General features: G+C 47.1%; 1 long non-coding RNA gene across 1 annotated transcript; it reads right to left on the bottom strand.

Annotated features, from left to right (window-relative positions):
• Positions 1-1,735: 1,735 nt before the first annotated feature.
• On the bottom strand, positions 1,736-5,416 carry LOC140602128 (uncharacterized). The gene is made up of 2 exons (XR_012005122.1): positions 5,074-5,416; positions 1,736-3,734 (listed from the first exon to the last, which is right to left on the bottom strand). It is a non-coding gene; the product is annotated as an uncharacterized lncRNA (long non-coding RNA).
• Positions 5,417-15,603: the final 10,187 nt, after the last annotated feature.

The following is a 15,603-nucleotide window of genomic DNA, read 5'->3' as shown; positions in this document are numbered from 1 at the left end:
ATCCTCCCTCAGAGGGGGGCGTCCCGGGTGACGGGTCTGTGGACGCTCTGCTTTTTAGCCGAGTCTCTGCTGCCCTCTAGTGGGAGCTGCGGAGATAACAGGAGGGAACAGAAGCGGGGCTCTGGGCGGAGGGGTGGGGTCCGCGTCAACTCTGAGCCTCTTCTCAGCCGTGGGGCCGGCCAGATGGCCCCCAGACTCCCAGATGGAGAGGTCTGGGTTTGAAGCTGCAGCAGGACAGGGGTCAGGCCGCTTCACCAAGAGAGACGCTCAACTTTTCTCGGGCCATACATTGAGCCCCCAAATTAACCCCAGATGGAGTCCCGCAAAGACTAAGTACTATGACAAAGGTCACAGACGAGTCCTGACCTTGAGAGACTAAACCCACACGAGGACCCCACCACTCTCCTCATCTGCTCCCCAGTTTTAAACACTGCCTTATCAGAAATTAAATTATATCCATTTACAATTAAATAAGCTGTATAGGTGATGTATAAGGTGATGCATACTGAAAATCTATTACTTCATAATTATGTTATGACATCCGGCTACTCTCCATGCTCTCGGGGTGACTTAAATCTACAGAATCTGTACAGCACAAATACTACATAATGGCATGCGACTGCACGTCACTCCCCAACTCCCCTACGTATTCAGGGATCTCACATTAGTAGCCTGAAATTAGCCATTAATTTAGTGAGAGGATTTATACCACAGAAATCGGCAACACTACAAATTCAGGCTTGAGTTACTGTTTTGTTAATTGTCTAGACCAGGAATCCACAAACCACAGCCAACATGCTGCTTTTGTATGGTGACCTGAGAATGATTTTACATTTCAAAACTATTTTAAAAAGACTTAACACTGAAGAACATGCAACAGAGACCATATGAGGCTCACAAAGCCTAAAATACTTACTATCTGGCCCTTTACAAAAAGAGTTTGCTAATCTCTGGCCTAGACGTAAGAAAGTGAGGGGGAAATGTTAATAATGCAGCTTATAAACATGTCAGATCTGTAGCTGTTATGTCATAAATCACACAGAATATTGAGGAAATATTTTTCCAGCATCTGAAAATTATTATCCTATGCACAAAAAAGTCATTCACGGTCAGCCCCCGTGGCCCAGCGGTTTGGCGCCACCTTCGGCCCGGGATGTGATCCTGGAGACCCGGGATCGAGTTCCACATTGGTCTCTCTGCCTGGAGCCTGCTTCTCCCTCTGCCTGTATCTATGCCTGCCTCTCTCTCTCTCTCTCTCTCTCTCTGTCATGAATAAATAAATAAATAAATCTTTAAAAAAAAAAGTCATTCACATCATTGACAAGGAAGTGACATTTCACGCAAACTGGGGCAGCCACTCTGGAAAACAGTACGGAGGTGCCCCAAAGAGTTGAAAATAGAACTACCCTATGACCCAGCAATTGCACTATTAGGTACTTACCCAAAAGATACTGATTTGAAGGGGTACATGCATGCCAGTGTTTATAGCAGCATTATCAACAATAGCCAAATTATGGAAAGAGCCCAAATGTCCATCTACGGATAAATGGATGAAGAAAATGTAGTATGTGTGTGTGTGTGTGTGTGTGTGTGTGTGTATACTACATTTTCTTCATCCATTTATACACACACACACACATATAATGGAATATTATTTGACCATAAAAAAGAATGAACTCTTGCAATTTGCAACAATGTGGATGGAGGTAGAAAGTATTACATTCAGCAAAGTAAGTCAGAGAAAGACAAATACCATATGATTTATTCATATGTGGAATTAAAGAAACAAAACAGATGAACATAGTGGGGGAGGGAGAGAGGCAAACCAAAAAAGAGATTCTTAACTATAGAGAATAAACGGGTTGTTGGAGGGGAGGTGGGCAGGGGGGATGGACTAAATGGGCGATTAAGGAAGACACTTGTTATGATGAGCGCTGGGTGTCACATGTAAATGATGAATCACTAAATTCTACTCCTGAAACCAATATTCCACTATATATTAACTAACTGGAATTTAAATAAAAACTTGAAATAAAAAAAATGTAAGATTCCAAAATATGCAGTACTGAAGTTGATAGAGGTTTAAATTTAATGACTCTAACTTATATGAGGTTTGAGAAACAGCTTTACAGAAGAACATGTATCAGAGTTAATGGCAATTAATCTATATGGGGACAAAAAGCAGATTGGAACGCAACTCCTTGACAAATTGTGGCTAAATCAACAACTATCAGTTAATTACAGATATAAGAGCTTGGCAAAAATCAGTGCAGTATTCTGTGAGAATCAATTGACTAGATAGAATTTATAATAAAAAATATTGCATTTGTTATTACTGCAAATTGTGTTACTCATATCAGTAAAATGTGTAAGGAACTTATGGATGCACACATGTGCACACATTTTTGGAGAGCTGGTTGTTAAAAATTTGCCAGCATACCACTGCCCGCAACCTTCAAATATTCAAAGTAACAGCTCTATCCCTCATTCTAAAAGGCTGGGGTTTGGGCGCCCGGTTGGCTCAGCGGTTGAGCATCTGCCTTCGGCTCAGGGCATGATCCCAGGGTCCTGGGATCGAGTCCCACATTGGGTTCCCCACAGGGAGCCTGCTTCTCCCTCTGCCCATGTCTCCACCTCTCTGTGTGTCTCTCATGAATAAATAAAATATTTTTAAAATAAAGTACAGAAAAAGACTGGGGTTGCCAACCTCTACCAACACCCTCCCCTTCACCACCACTATGGGCCTTTTTCTGGGACCCTCACCTTTTAGAATTTGGAGGCTTGGTTTGTCTTATTTTTGCTCCTACACTTTCCATCTCTGTCTCTGCCCCACCTTTCAAAATATCTCTTCAGCTTTGCCTCATAACCTCTCAATCGATTTTTTTTTCATTTATGGACTCAGATATTCAACACCCAGCAGTTTTTTTCTTTCCTGATAATTCTTCTTATGGTATCTTGTTCTTTAGTGGGTTCAATAGCTTCTCTTGATTCTCTGAAAATGTTCATGATAGCATGCTGGATTTTTTAAAAATTTTTACCTCCCTATCTGGTCTCTGTTTCTGCCACATGGCTTTTATCTGTTCATTTATTTTATTTTATTTTGTTTTGTCTCTGTCTTTTCTACTAGATGCCCTCCTTGGCTGTCTGATGGTCCTTTCCTGTGTCTATGTGAGGCATTACTAAAAAGAAGACAAGCCTCCTTAATGAAATGGCTGATTCCCAAACTAGGGCAGAGGAAGTAATAGATGAGTCCAGAATATCTCTTTGTGACAGAAAGTGCTCGAAGAATGACATAATGATGGACACAAGAGCCAGCAGGAAGGGGCTCCCAGTGGATAAATCTAGAACTGAGCATAATATGCACACACAGCATAACATATTGAGCATAATATTTCAGAATATACATACATATAGTAACTGATTGAAATAAAATCCAGGAGACCACATTCATAAAGTTTATAAATAAACATAGGGCAAGAAGGAAAAGCTCTCCTTATACTAGAAAATAAACTAATAAACATAAAAAGGAACGATGGCGTCAGAAAATAACCGTCAAGGGCACGTGAGTGGCTCAGTCAGTTAAGTGTCCCACTCTTGGTTTCAGCTTAGGTCTCGATCTCAGGGTCGTGAGATCCAGCTGGGTGTGGGGCTCCTTGCTGGGCGTGGAAGCTACTTAAGATTCTCTCTCTCTCTCCCAGTCCCTCCTCTTCCCCCTTCGAGAGCATGTGCTCTCTCTAAAGAAAAAAAGAATTAACCCCAGTTAACATTACGATAATTGATTCAGTCAAGAATAATCAATGATTTGAGAACTGGTGGATGATAGATACGAATTAATTACAAAGGAAAACACAGTAACTTGACACTTGAAGATGCTCAGCGACTCCTCGCTAAGCAGGTGATCAATGTTAACCTCACTGGCAATGGGATAAACAGAGGTCAGCGCCTCCGGACACGGGCACTAACAACATCATTGCGTGATCGTCCTGCTAACAGTGCCTAACGCAGGAGGGAACATCAGACATGCTGAGGGACATTTTGCAAAATACCTGTCCTCTACTCTTGAAAAAACGTCCACATCATGAAGGCAAAGAAAGACTGAGGAACTGCTTCAGATTAAAGAAGCCTAAAGAGACATGACAACTAAATGTGACACATGATCTGAGATTTTCTGCTCTAAAGGACATTATTGGCACAGTTGGCTAAATCTGAATAAGGTCTGTAGATATAATAGCCCTGAATCAATGTTGTTAAGTTCAATGTTAAAAAGAATGTCCTCGGGATCCCTGGGTGGCGCAGCGGTTTGGCGCCTGCCTTTGGCCCAGGGCGCGATCCTGGAGACCCGGGATCGAATCCCACGTCGGGCTCCCGGTGCATGGAGCCTGCTTCTCCTTCTGCCTATGTCTCTGCCTCTCTCTCTCTCTCTCTGTGTGACTATCATAAATAAATAAAAATTAAAAAAATAAAAAAAATAAATAAATAAAAAATAAAAAGAATGTCCTCAGTATTGAGAAACACACACTGAATTATTCAGGGGCAAAGGGGCATGATGTTCAGGAAAATAATAATAATAATAATAATAACAATAATAATAATAATAATAATAATAATGAAGAAGAAGAAGAAGACAAAGACGAAGACGAAGTTATCAATTTTAGGGGAATTTGGTGAAACGTAGAACAAGAATTCTTGCAATTTTTTTCTAAGTCTGAATTAGGCCAAAAAACAAAAAAGAAAAAAAAAACAGCAACCAACAATTAAGAGAAAAAATTAAAAAGCTGATCGGGAGCTGAGGGCAGTAGGTGGGTTGTTGACCGTCGGCCTGGGGGAGGCCCTGCTGGGCCCTCCCGTTAGGCGGCGCCCCTCTTCCGAGCTCCGCCTGGGGTGTCTGCCGGGTTGCCAGGTGCCAGGAGCTGAGCGGGCGGGGAAAGGAGTGTCGTGCTGGGGACGCTGGACCCGGCCTTCCCGCCGTGGGCGCCGCGCCCCGAGGCAGCCCCTCCAAAGAATAACCCTCTAGTCCTCTGCCTGGTGGGGAGGAAGCCGGGGAGTCTAGCCGCTCAGGGTTTTCAGCCCCACCTGCTCCTGGAAGGGCCTGGCCTTTCGGGGCTCCCGCGGCAAATCCGGCTGCGGGTGTAGACCCGCTGGGGTCAAGACGCCGCTTCCCGGTCCGTGCCCCCGACGTCGGTGCTCTACTCCCAGCCTCCAAACGCTGCCGCCATCTCCTCTCCTGTTCTCTGTCCCTGTGGCTTTAAATATTTTGATAACACCTCCCGCTGTCACTTTAGTGGCGTTTTGGGGAAGAAACCTGTCTCTAACGGGAAGTCCTTTGTTGCCGGCTCTCGCCTCTCCGCAGCCACCACGGATTCCCGGCGCAATTGCACAATACGCTCAAGCACGCGAACGAGTTAAACGTCGCGCAGCCACGTCCACGGCGGGGGGGGGGGGGGGATGCTCATGGATTCCCGAGGAGGGCCGGGGCGGGGAGGGGGGCACCGACACCGACACCGACACCGACACCGACACCGACACCGACGCGGGGGCGCAGACGCCGCTCGGCGGGCGCGTCCTTAAGCTTCGGGCCCCGCGGCGCGCGGATCAGAGCGGGAGGGCGCGGGGCGCGGGGCGCGGGGCGGGGCCCGGGTTGCGGGGCGCGGGGGCGCGGGGTGCGGGGCCGGGGCGCGGGGCCCGGGGCCCGGCGTGCGGGAGGCAGCGAGGCCGCGCCGCCCAGGTCGCCAGCCTGCAGGGGCGGCGGCGCGCGCGGGCCGAGGTCAGCGTAGACGCGGGCGGAGCCAAGTCCGCGGCTGGGAGCCCCCCGCGCCCGCGCCCGCGCCCGCCGCGCCCCCGCGGAGCAGCGCCGACCTGGGGCCGCGCGGGGGCAGCAGAGGACAGGCGGAGAGAACGGCGAGGGCCAGGGCGCCGGGGGGGAGGGGCGGGCGCAGATGGGCGGGGCCCGGCAGCCGGGAGCCCCCAGGGCGCGGGGAACCTGCGCGGAGCGAGCGGAGGCGGGGCGGGCGGCCCGGAGCCGCGCGGGGAGGGAGGCACAGGCGCGGGGCGGCCGCCCACACCCCCGAGATCGAGGGCACCCACTGCGGCCCGGGCGGTGAGGTGGGCAGCACGGGCACGGCTCGGGCCGGAGCGGGCAGGGCTGCGGCGTGGGGCGCCCTGTGCCTCGTGTGCCCACCAGCCTCCCGGGGGCGGTCACGGGGGGGCGGCCAAGCGCTTGGCGCAGCGGGGTGCGGAGACCCGGGGGCACGGGCTCGGGGGGGCTGCGGGGCTGAGCGCGGGCCCGGGCGGCGAAGGCAGCGTCGCGATCCAGAATCCGTCCGGTCCCTTCCTCTCCCCGCCCTGCCACCTCGGCGGGGACGCAAAGTGCCTGCTCAGCCCCAGCTGCCCAAACCCGGTCCCCCGTTTCCCGCTGAGCGCAGCCCGAGGGCAGGCCCCGCGTCAGCACCGCGTTTGCTCTCAAGCAACTTCCCCCCCCCCCCGCCCCCTTCATCTGCAAAATGGGGTGACCGGCAATCCCAATCCGCTCTTCCCTGACAGGAGGGGCGGCGGGTGCGGTGAGGTGCCGGCGCAGGGCAGTCCCAGCAAGGACTCTGTTACTGTTTCTGAAAGAGGAATGATAATGTGCTCAGAATTATTTCAGAGTAAAAGAAAGGATGTGCGCCCCAGTGCCTCCAACACAGCAAATACCGGGGAAAGGAGACTTAAACCAGATCTCCGGTCAGGCTTTGTACAGTCGGACGCAGACACGCACCCGGGTACGGGTTGGTCTTTCAGCCAACACTAACTGGGGCACAAGGCCCCTCCCACCCGCAAGCAAGCATCTCAAGAGGCAGGTGGGTGTACACGGGTGGGATGATGAGGTCTTTGTAGGGAAGTGAGCTTTGGGGCCTCCTGGTCAGGCCCTGCCCAGCTGTGCCCACTAAGAGTGAACATGCCCCAGTTCGCACCACCCTCACCTCTTGCCTCACTTCCAGCAGGTGACCCCAGACCCTGCATCACAGTCAGCTGTGACCCCCACTTCCCCTTCACCAGGTGCCAGCATCCTCTACAGCATCCTTGCCCCCCCTTCTGTTCCTCCTGCCCAAAGCCACACCCCAGCTCCTCAGCCTCCTGGCCCCTTCCACCAGCATTTAGCCTTGCCCCCCACCCCTCACCTCCACCCCCACCTCCCTGCACCAACAGGCTTTGCTTCCTCCCGTATTTCCAAATAAGATCACATTCTGAGGTTCTAGATGAACGTGAGTTTGGGGAGGATACTATGTAACACAGTATATTTAAAATCAGGAGAGCTCACACAGATATGTGCTTTACCACTTTTAAGAAAACCAGATGTAAAAAGAAAAAAAAAAAGAAAACCAGATGTGACCCCACATCACCCTGCACCCCAGGCCCCCACATGATGATGAGCAGCCAGGGCTGAGAAGCGGGGAACCCTGCCACAGGCCCTTCTGAAGGCGTCTGACAACCGCAGAGCAGGCCAGGACTACAGAGAGCCTGCACACTCATCTTCCTTAAAACCAGTGGTGACTTGCTGCCAGAGGAAGAAGCAAAGTGGCACGTGTATGCAACTTTTAGAGAGGCAACAGCTCCCAGCCCCAGCACGTCTCTCATTCACATCGCCTACCTGGTCCCGGGCAGGATTTTCATCTGGGGCCTGCCTATACAGTAATGACATGTTTATGCGACCATATGCTCTGGGTACAGCAGTCACTCTCCGTACCCCACTCACTGCCCTTTCTCCTACCATTCCTGCCCACCTTCCAACTGCCAGCACATGCGCTGCTTTACCTAAGGGCCTCCTCTGGCTACTAGAGCTTCGGGCCCCGCGGTCTCACCCTCACTCCCCTCACCCCCCCCCCCCACACACACACGCACATGCTAGCCTTCAACCACTGACCAACAGAAGTTGGGATATGAACACCCACATGTTCTCCACTGGAATTTCCAGAGTGTCTCTGTGCAATGACACTGCAGCTGCTCACTGTGGTAACAGGTTCAGTGTCACCCTTAGGTGGCCTCTCTCACTTCTCCTCCCTCCTGGGGATCACCTTTCTGGGATCACCTGTCAGATAAGGTATAAGGTATTTGCACAAGAGCACTTATCTCAGGACTTGCTTCTGGAGGAACCTAGGTTTGAGGACAGAGACATGGCCTGTTTGCCCTACTCATCTCTCCAGCCACAGCACAGAGCACAGTGAATGAGTACATCATAAAGAATGTTTATTATTCGTCCTTTATTCAGGAGTATGTCATCTTGCTCCACTCTAGGCCTGGCCTGGGTTAGGTGCTGGAATACAGTGATGAAAGGATCCACTGTGTCTCCTGCCATCCTGGAGCTTCCAGTCCAGGGAAGACTGACTTTTAAGGAAATAGACTTCTGCCCCTCCTAGAAGCTTGGCCCCGGGAATACTCAGGAATGTAAAAAGGTGGGGAAACAGCACAAGCTAGCAAAGAATGAGAACTAAAATGAGTGGGCTGATCTTTCATTCACCTGGCAAATACCCACTGACCATTTCTTCAGGCTCTCTTGGCAGAGGTGCAAACATGTCAACAGGCCAATGGAACACCAAGAAGTCAATGTTCCCACAGGAACACAAAGACTGTGGCAGCACCAAGAAGGGGCTAATTCAGCCTGGCAGGGCCAGGAGGACTCCCTGGAGGAGGTGTTGCTTGAGCTGAGTCTTGAGGTACAGGAAGGCATTTGCAAGATCTGGAAAGGAAAGAGCATTCTAGACAAAAGAAATTGCATGTAGAAAGGGAGGGAGGTATGAAGATGGGTCAGCTTGGGGAACCGCAACGGACTGGGTGTGGGTGGGACAAAGGAGAGGGCTCAGAATGGAGGAGGAGCAGGCAGGGGCTAGAATATGAAGGAGTATCTGGGCTAGTTTGGGGCATTCACACCTCATTGACACTCAGTTTTCTCCTCATTGGAATGAAAATGTTGAGGCTCTTGTAAAGATAAAATGTATTAATGTAGGAGCAGATCTGCCATTTATACAACATCTGGCATTTCATTGGCCCTCAGGGAACAGCAGCTACTTTATCCTGAGAATGAATGGTAGGGAGTCACTGCAGGATTTGAAACCATGCAATGGTACGGTTGGCTTAGAGCCTTGGGAGACGCCATGAAGAGGTTGCTGTGGTCAAAAGAGGTCACCTGGATGGTTTCCAGGCATGCCAATAGTTTCTTATGTCTCTCTGCCTGAGAACTTTCTCTGGTATTGGAAAGAATCACATCAAGGGCAGACCAGAAAGGCAGAAGAGTTAATGCCCTAGAGCAACCCTCTCCCAAGAAGGGTTGGGAGTCAGTGGATAAAACCTTCCACTTCTAGCCCACTGTGGGGCACTTCCAAGGAATGTGCATCACTGCCTCTCAAAGGGTCCCCAGCTGGGTTGAGCTTTAAGTGGTGCCAAAGGTAACCCACTCATTAGCATATCTTTTATTAGTTTTTCTCCATTTCCTATCTCATTTCTGCACTCTCTCATCTCCTAAGTTAACTGCTTACACCCAAATTCTTGTCTCAAGATCTACTCTTGGGGAAACCCAAACTAAGCAGGTGGTGACAGAAATGACCCCTGGAAAGCAGACCTCAGGAAGGAATTCTAGAATTAAATTACTAGCAGCTAGATGGCAAAAAGAATCCCATTTCTTCTGGGAAGTGGGATGCTTTCATAGCAGCACAGTTAATGACTCTGGCCTATGATGAACTGGGCAGATATAGAAGTGGAAAAGGAACCAACAACCATGGAATAGGTCCAGCTCTTAAAAGCAAGGGAAACAACGATAATTATAAGGATTATAGAGTTGATTAGGTTGTGCTACCTTGAAGAAAGAGGATCTGTCAGGCTGTTAAGTCCACCATTGACCCAGGACACATTGTGAAAACTAGAAGGTCTCCATGGCACAATTTAAAGAGACATTCAGGGGATCCCTGGGTGGCGCAGCGGTTTGGCGCCTGCCTTTGGCCCAGGGCGCGATCCTGGAGACCCGGGATCGAATCCCACGTCGGGCTCCCGGTGCATGGAGCCTGCTTCTCCCTCTGCCTGTGTCTCTGCCTCTCTCTCTCTCTGTGTGACTATCATAAATAAATAAAATTAAAAAAAAAAATTTAAAGAGACATTCATCTCGTGCAGCAGGACGGCAAACTGTGCTGAAAATCAGCCCAAGATTTGATTGTAACCGTGACTAAGTTACAAAAGAGACTGAATTCACAGCTCCAGTAAGTCCTGGGCTAAACTCACAGTCCTAGTAGAACAGAAGTGGGACCCTGGGACGTGGGATTCAAACTTGAGAACATATCTTCCTGAGCCCCGTCGTTTGGCACAAATGCCTCCCCTTATCCTCATAGAGAGGAGTAGCCACCCATTGCCAGAAGACCATTCAAAGTCCTCCCCAAGGAAAATGTCTTTCAAAGCAATAGTTGCCCTCTTGCCTCCCCCACCCACTCCACCACCCAGGACATGTAGGCCAACATCTATGGTCTGATCTCAGTATGGTTTGATTACTTGATTAGTATGGGGGATGTACTGTCCCTTACATGGGAAATAGCAGATTATTCATCACCAGAGGTACAGGAACTAACTACTACATGCCAGGAGGAACAAGATTATATATAGGAATGTATCCTGAGGGTGCTGGGCCAAGAATAGGGTGGGGAAAGAATATAAGGCTCAATAGGAAGTAGTTTATCAAAATAGGTGTTCCTTCACTCAATATTTCACATCCTTGAATGCAAGGACGTTCAAAGTCAGTCTTAACACATTGCTAGAGTGGTTCCTTGAAGCTTGGAGATGACAGTAGCCTACAGTAAATGAGATAGAAATACCGTAACTGCCTTGGCAGAGTAGTATGGAAGAGGTCAGAAAGTTCAGAGAAGTGGGCATGCTGGAATGGATTTAGGATGCAAGACCAGACAGCCACCAACTAAGTTCTATAAGAGGGCTAGAGAACACTCACTTCACCATGCACTAGGGAATTACAAGGAATGCATTATAAAAAAACAAAAAACAAAAAACCTCAGGGTTGACTTTCCTCTATAAGCCAAGTAATGGTAAAGATGCAGGTATGGAACTGGGCCCACTGGTGTCAATTGAAGAAGGAATACTGAACTATCAGAGGTCATGTAGTGGCACTTAAACATCAGAAGCAAGGCGGGTGAATGAACAACAAAACTGGAATGGTAATCAGAGATCCTGACCCACAGTGCCATGTGGTAATGGCTACTTCCAGATGACGGGCAGCCATCGAGAGTGTTGACTTATAAACCAAAAATGTATCAAGAGCATGGAAGCAGAAAACAGATAACCAGTTCCCACAATGGAAAATCATGATCCCTTGCCTAGTTTCTAGACTTGAGCCAATTCTCAGACCCAGAGTCCAGTAATTGAAGGAGAAGCCAGGTCCCCTTGAGGAAGCACCAAGAAACCCCACAACAAGTATATACAATATATATTATCATCTACTCCAAAAAAAACCTATAACCAGGGATCCCTGGGTGGCGCAGCAGTTTGGCGCCTGCCTTTGGCCCAGGGCGTGATCCTGGAGACCGGGGATCGAATCCCACGTCGGGGTCCTGGTGCATGGAGCCTGCTTCTCCTTCTGCCTCTCTCTCTCTCTCTCTCTCTCTCTCTCTCTGTGTGTGTGTGTGTGTGTGACTATCATAAATAAATAAAAATTTTTTAAAAAAACCTATAACCAGTTACCAGACTATTAACATACTGAAGAAAAGGGAACATCCAACTCTTGAGGGCTATTGAATCACACACCTGACCTTCTTACCAGAAATCTCAACATGCAATCAGGACTCCTTTGTCGGATTGAGGTTATATGAAGGTCAGATGATACAAGGAGTTTTGGCCCAAGGCCATCTTACATGGAATCCATCCTATGGGAAAAGGTCTAGTGAGAGCTCCTGAAACTTCCCCCATGCAGGACAGGAGAAGGAATTAGAAGTAGTGCATGAGTAGGATGACAGAAATTAGTGCCAGCATCAATGAATTAAAGAATGCAGGGATGGTGATTTTTACAATGTTCCTCTCTAATTTACCACTATATTCCCTGCAAAAAAAAAAAAAAAAATCATGGTGGACAATAGTGGGCCACCAGAAACTTAACCAAGTGGCAGATCCAGCCACAGCAGTTATGCCACCTATGGTATCTCACTAGAATCAATCAACACTTGGTATAGAGCTATTGATGCAGCAAATGTATTCTTTTCAACAGCCATTGAAAAGGAAGATCAAAAGGAGTTCCGAGTTCTCATTTCACATTCACCTCAGGTGAACAGCAAAATACATTGATCATCTTGCCCCAGAGCTATGATTATCCTCCTTTCTGTCTCAGCGTAATCTAAGGAACATTGGTCATTCTGACATTTCCACAGAACATCATTATACTAAAGACGGTAATCAGATCTCGGGAGCAGAAGTACTCTATCTACCTTGGAAAGAAACAAGTGTACCAGAGAGTAGGAGGTTAATCCTACAAAGATTAAGGGGCCTGCCATATCAGCAACAACTTTTAGTAGTCTGATGGCATAGGGCATTCTAGGACATTCCATCACCTCAAAGTGAAGGCTAAGTTATTGCACCTTTTATCTCCCATAACTAAGAAAAGGATATAGCCCCTTGCAGGTCCTTTGGATTTTTGATACATTTAGTTTTAGTGTTTTCATCCATTGATCGGGTGACTTAGAAGACCACATTTTAAGAGGGCTCTGCCGCTGGTTTGGTTGGTTGTAAAAACTGTGCAATAAACTCAATGGTGTTAGAGGTAGCCATGGTAGATAGGAGACCACCTGGAATCTCTGACAAGCCCTCAAATAAGAGTTTCAGCGTAGACTTCTAGAATTCTGGAGTAATGCTGTTCACATTTCTGCAGCAGAGAAGTATTTACCATTCAAAGACAAGCTCTTGGATTGCTACTGAACACCTGACCTAGAACATTAGATGACCTGCAACCAGAGATGCTTATCAAGAGCCAGCTATTATCAGATCCAAACAATTCTATCATACAATACTGTAAATGGTACATTTTGCATTGAGCTTGAGAAGGTCCAGAAGGCACAAATCAGGGGCCCAAAATCAATGTCTCCTATATCTGTTGCATTGTAGTGTTTCCATCAGTTTCACCTATGGCTTCTTTTTTTTTTTTTCACCTATGGCTTCTTAGGAGGTTTACAACAAGCAGCTGATACAAAGGAGAAAAGCCTGGGCCTGATTCGTAGACGTGTAGACTCAAAATGTTTGTACAAGTAGAAAATGGACTTCTTCATTGTAACCCAGGTGAGTCCAAGACATGGGAGTGAGAAGAAACCCACTTATTGGGGAGAGCTTCAAATAGTATATGTAGTCATCAATTTTGTGGGGTAGGGAGAGATAAGGCTATATATAGACTCCTGGGAAGTGGGAAAAGGTTTGTATGGATAGTCAGGGGCCTGGAGGAAAGAAAACTGGAAGATCTGAAACAAAGAGGCTTGAAGAAGAGGCATTTAGATCAACTTATGGGAGTGGTCATGAAGTGCGAAAGTATTTGTGTCACATGTAATACTCCTCAGAGATCCACTGAACAACCAGGTCAATAGAATAACTCATCTAATGGGTGTAGTCAAACTATCTTTGGCCATCCCAGGAATTACACAATAGGCCCATGAATTATCTTGTCAGAGTGGCAAAGAGGGATGCTGTGCATGGTTCAATGTCATGGGCTCTCTCTTACCATGGCTGCTCTACCTACGACCACTCTGGAATAACAATCTCAAATTTCTATAGGGTACTGTGTCCCACAAGTCAACATACATGGGCCCAGGAGCCAGAGCTTAAAGTAAGATTGGCTCCTTTGCCACCAATGCTATAACCCACTTGGGAATTCTGTACTTCAGCCTTCCCCATAAATTCAGTCTCATCATTAGGGATTCTGAGGTTCAGGGATGAAATGTTTTTATTAAAGGGTACCATAAGTGCTCCAGTTAACCCTAAAGCTATGATTGTATTTTGGTTCCTTTGTATCTTTCATTTTTGGACCTCCAGGCAAAAAAAAAAAAAAAGGGATTTATACTAGCAGGAATAACTAACCCTGATTATCATAAGGAAACAGAAGTGTGGCTATATAATGGGGGCAGGAAGGAGTTTGTCTGGAATTTGGTGCCTCCATGACAGGTGATAACAAAACAAAACAAAACAGTTGGCAGTAGTGGCCTTACAAGAACAAGGTAACTAGGGTTGAAGGTATTATACTGTCAACCCTAATTTCAATTTAGGGTTGAAAGTCTGGGTCATCCCCCAGGGCAAGCAATCTAGACCAGCAGACGTTCTGAATGAGGCTGAGCAAATGGGAAATCCTGAATGGTTGGAAGATGATAAATTATAATTACAGCCTCAGAATCAACTATAGTAGTGAGCGCTGTAGTTTGTCCCACTAATCCTCCTGTTGTAAATCTTTTTTTTTAAAGAGAATCAGTGACAGAACAGAGTGCCCGTAATGTAGTGACAGATTGGATCCTAGCAGTGCAAAGGGAAACTGTAGCAAATTCTGTACATGCCTCACCTGCGTCCTTATGTTTTATTTCTTTTTTAAAAAAAAGATTTTATTCATTTATTTGAGAGAGAGTGAGACAGATCAGAGGGGGAGAGGCAGACTCGCTGCCTGCCGAACGGAGAACCTGACACCGGGTTCAATCCCAGGACCCTGGGATCATGACCTAAGCTGAAGGCGATGCCTAACCGACTAAGCCACCAGGCACCCTCCCCTTATGTTTAAAAACATCTCTTCTAAAAAGCATATGACCATATTTTTTTCAATCCCATCTGATAATTTCTACCTTTAACTGATATGTTTAGTCCATTACATCTTGGTGAATTCTGATATGCCTGAATTAATTTCTAACATCTTTTGGGGGGCTTCCTATATTTACTGCTTTGTTAATCCTTTTGTTTTCTCCTCTGTTATCTTCTAATAGATTATTTTTATGCCTTTTTCCTCTAATTGTTTTAAAATTATACTCTGTTTCTATTCTTAGAGCTATTATCAAAATTTTAATACAAATATTTGACCCAACAATGTCTAAAGTTAAAGAATATCTTTACCCTCCTTCATATAAAACAATGACAAATCTTTATCTCCAGTCACCCCCCTCTCCATATATGTTAACTTTTTAAAAAATTAATTAATTTATTTAAGAGAAGGAGAGCATGGCAGCAGGACAGAGGGAGGAGAGAGAAACCCAAGCAGACTCTGCGCTGAGCACAGAACCTATATCAACAGGACTCAGCCTCAACCCTGAGATCATGACCTGAGCCAAACCAAGAGTTTGATGCTTAAATGACTGCACCACCCAGGTGCCCCAATCTTGACCTTATTCTTGAATGCTGGTTTACCTCTGAATAAAATCTTAATAGATATTTATTTTCTCTAGGCACCTTCACATTATAATACCACGGTCCACCAACTTCTACTGTGGCTGTTGATAAGTCTAGAGTTATTCTAATTATTACCCTCTGCGGTTAATCTCTTTATTCTGTTAATTTTAAGATGTTATCTTTATTTTTAGGGTTCTTCAGTTTCACTTCAATGTTTATGCATACATTCAGTTTTGTTTATCC

This window comes from Canis lupus, chromosome 13 (genome assembly GCF_048164855.1).
Source record: "Canis lupus baileyi chromosome 13, mCanLup2.hap1, whole genome shotgun sequence".
Lineage (NCBI taxonomy): Eukaryota > Metazoa > Chordata > Mammalia > Carnivora > Canidae > Canis > Canis lupus.
The sequence above is the reverse complement of the archived record's forward strand: the minus strand, read 5'-3'. Positions and strand labels throughout refer to the sequence as shown.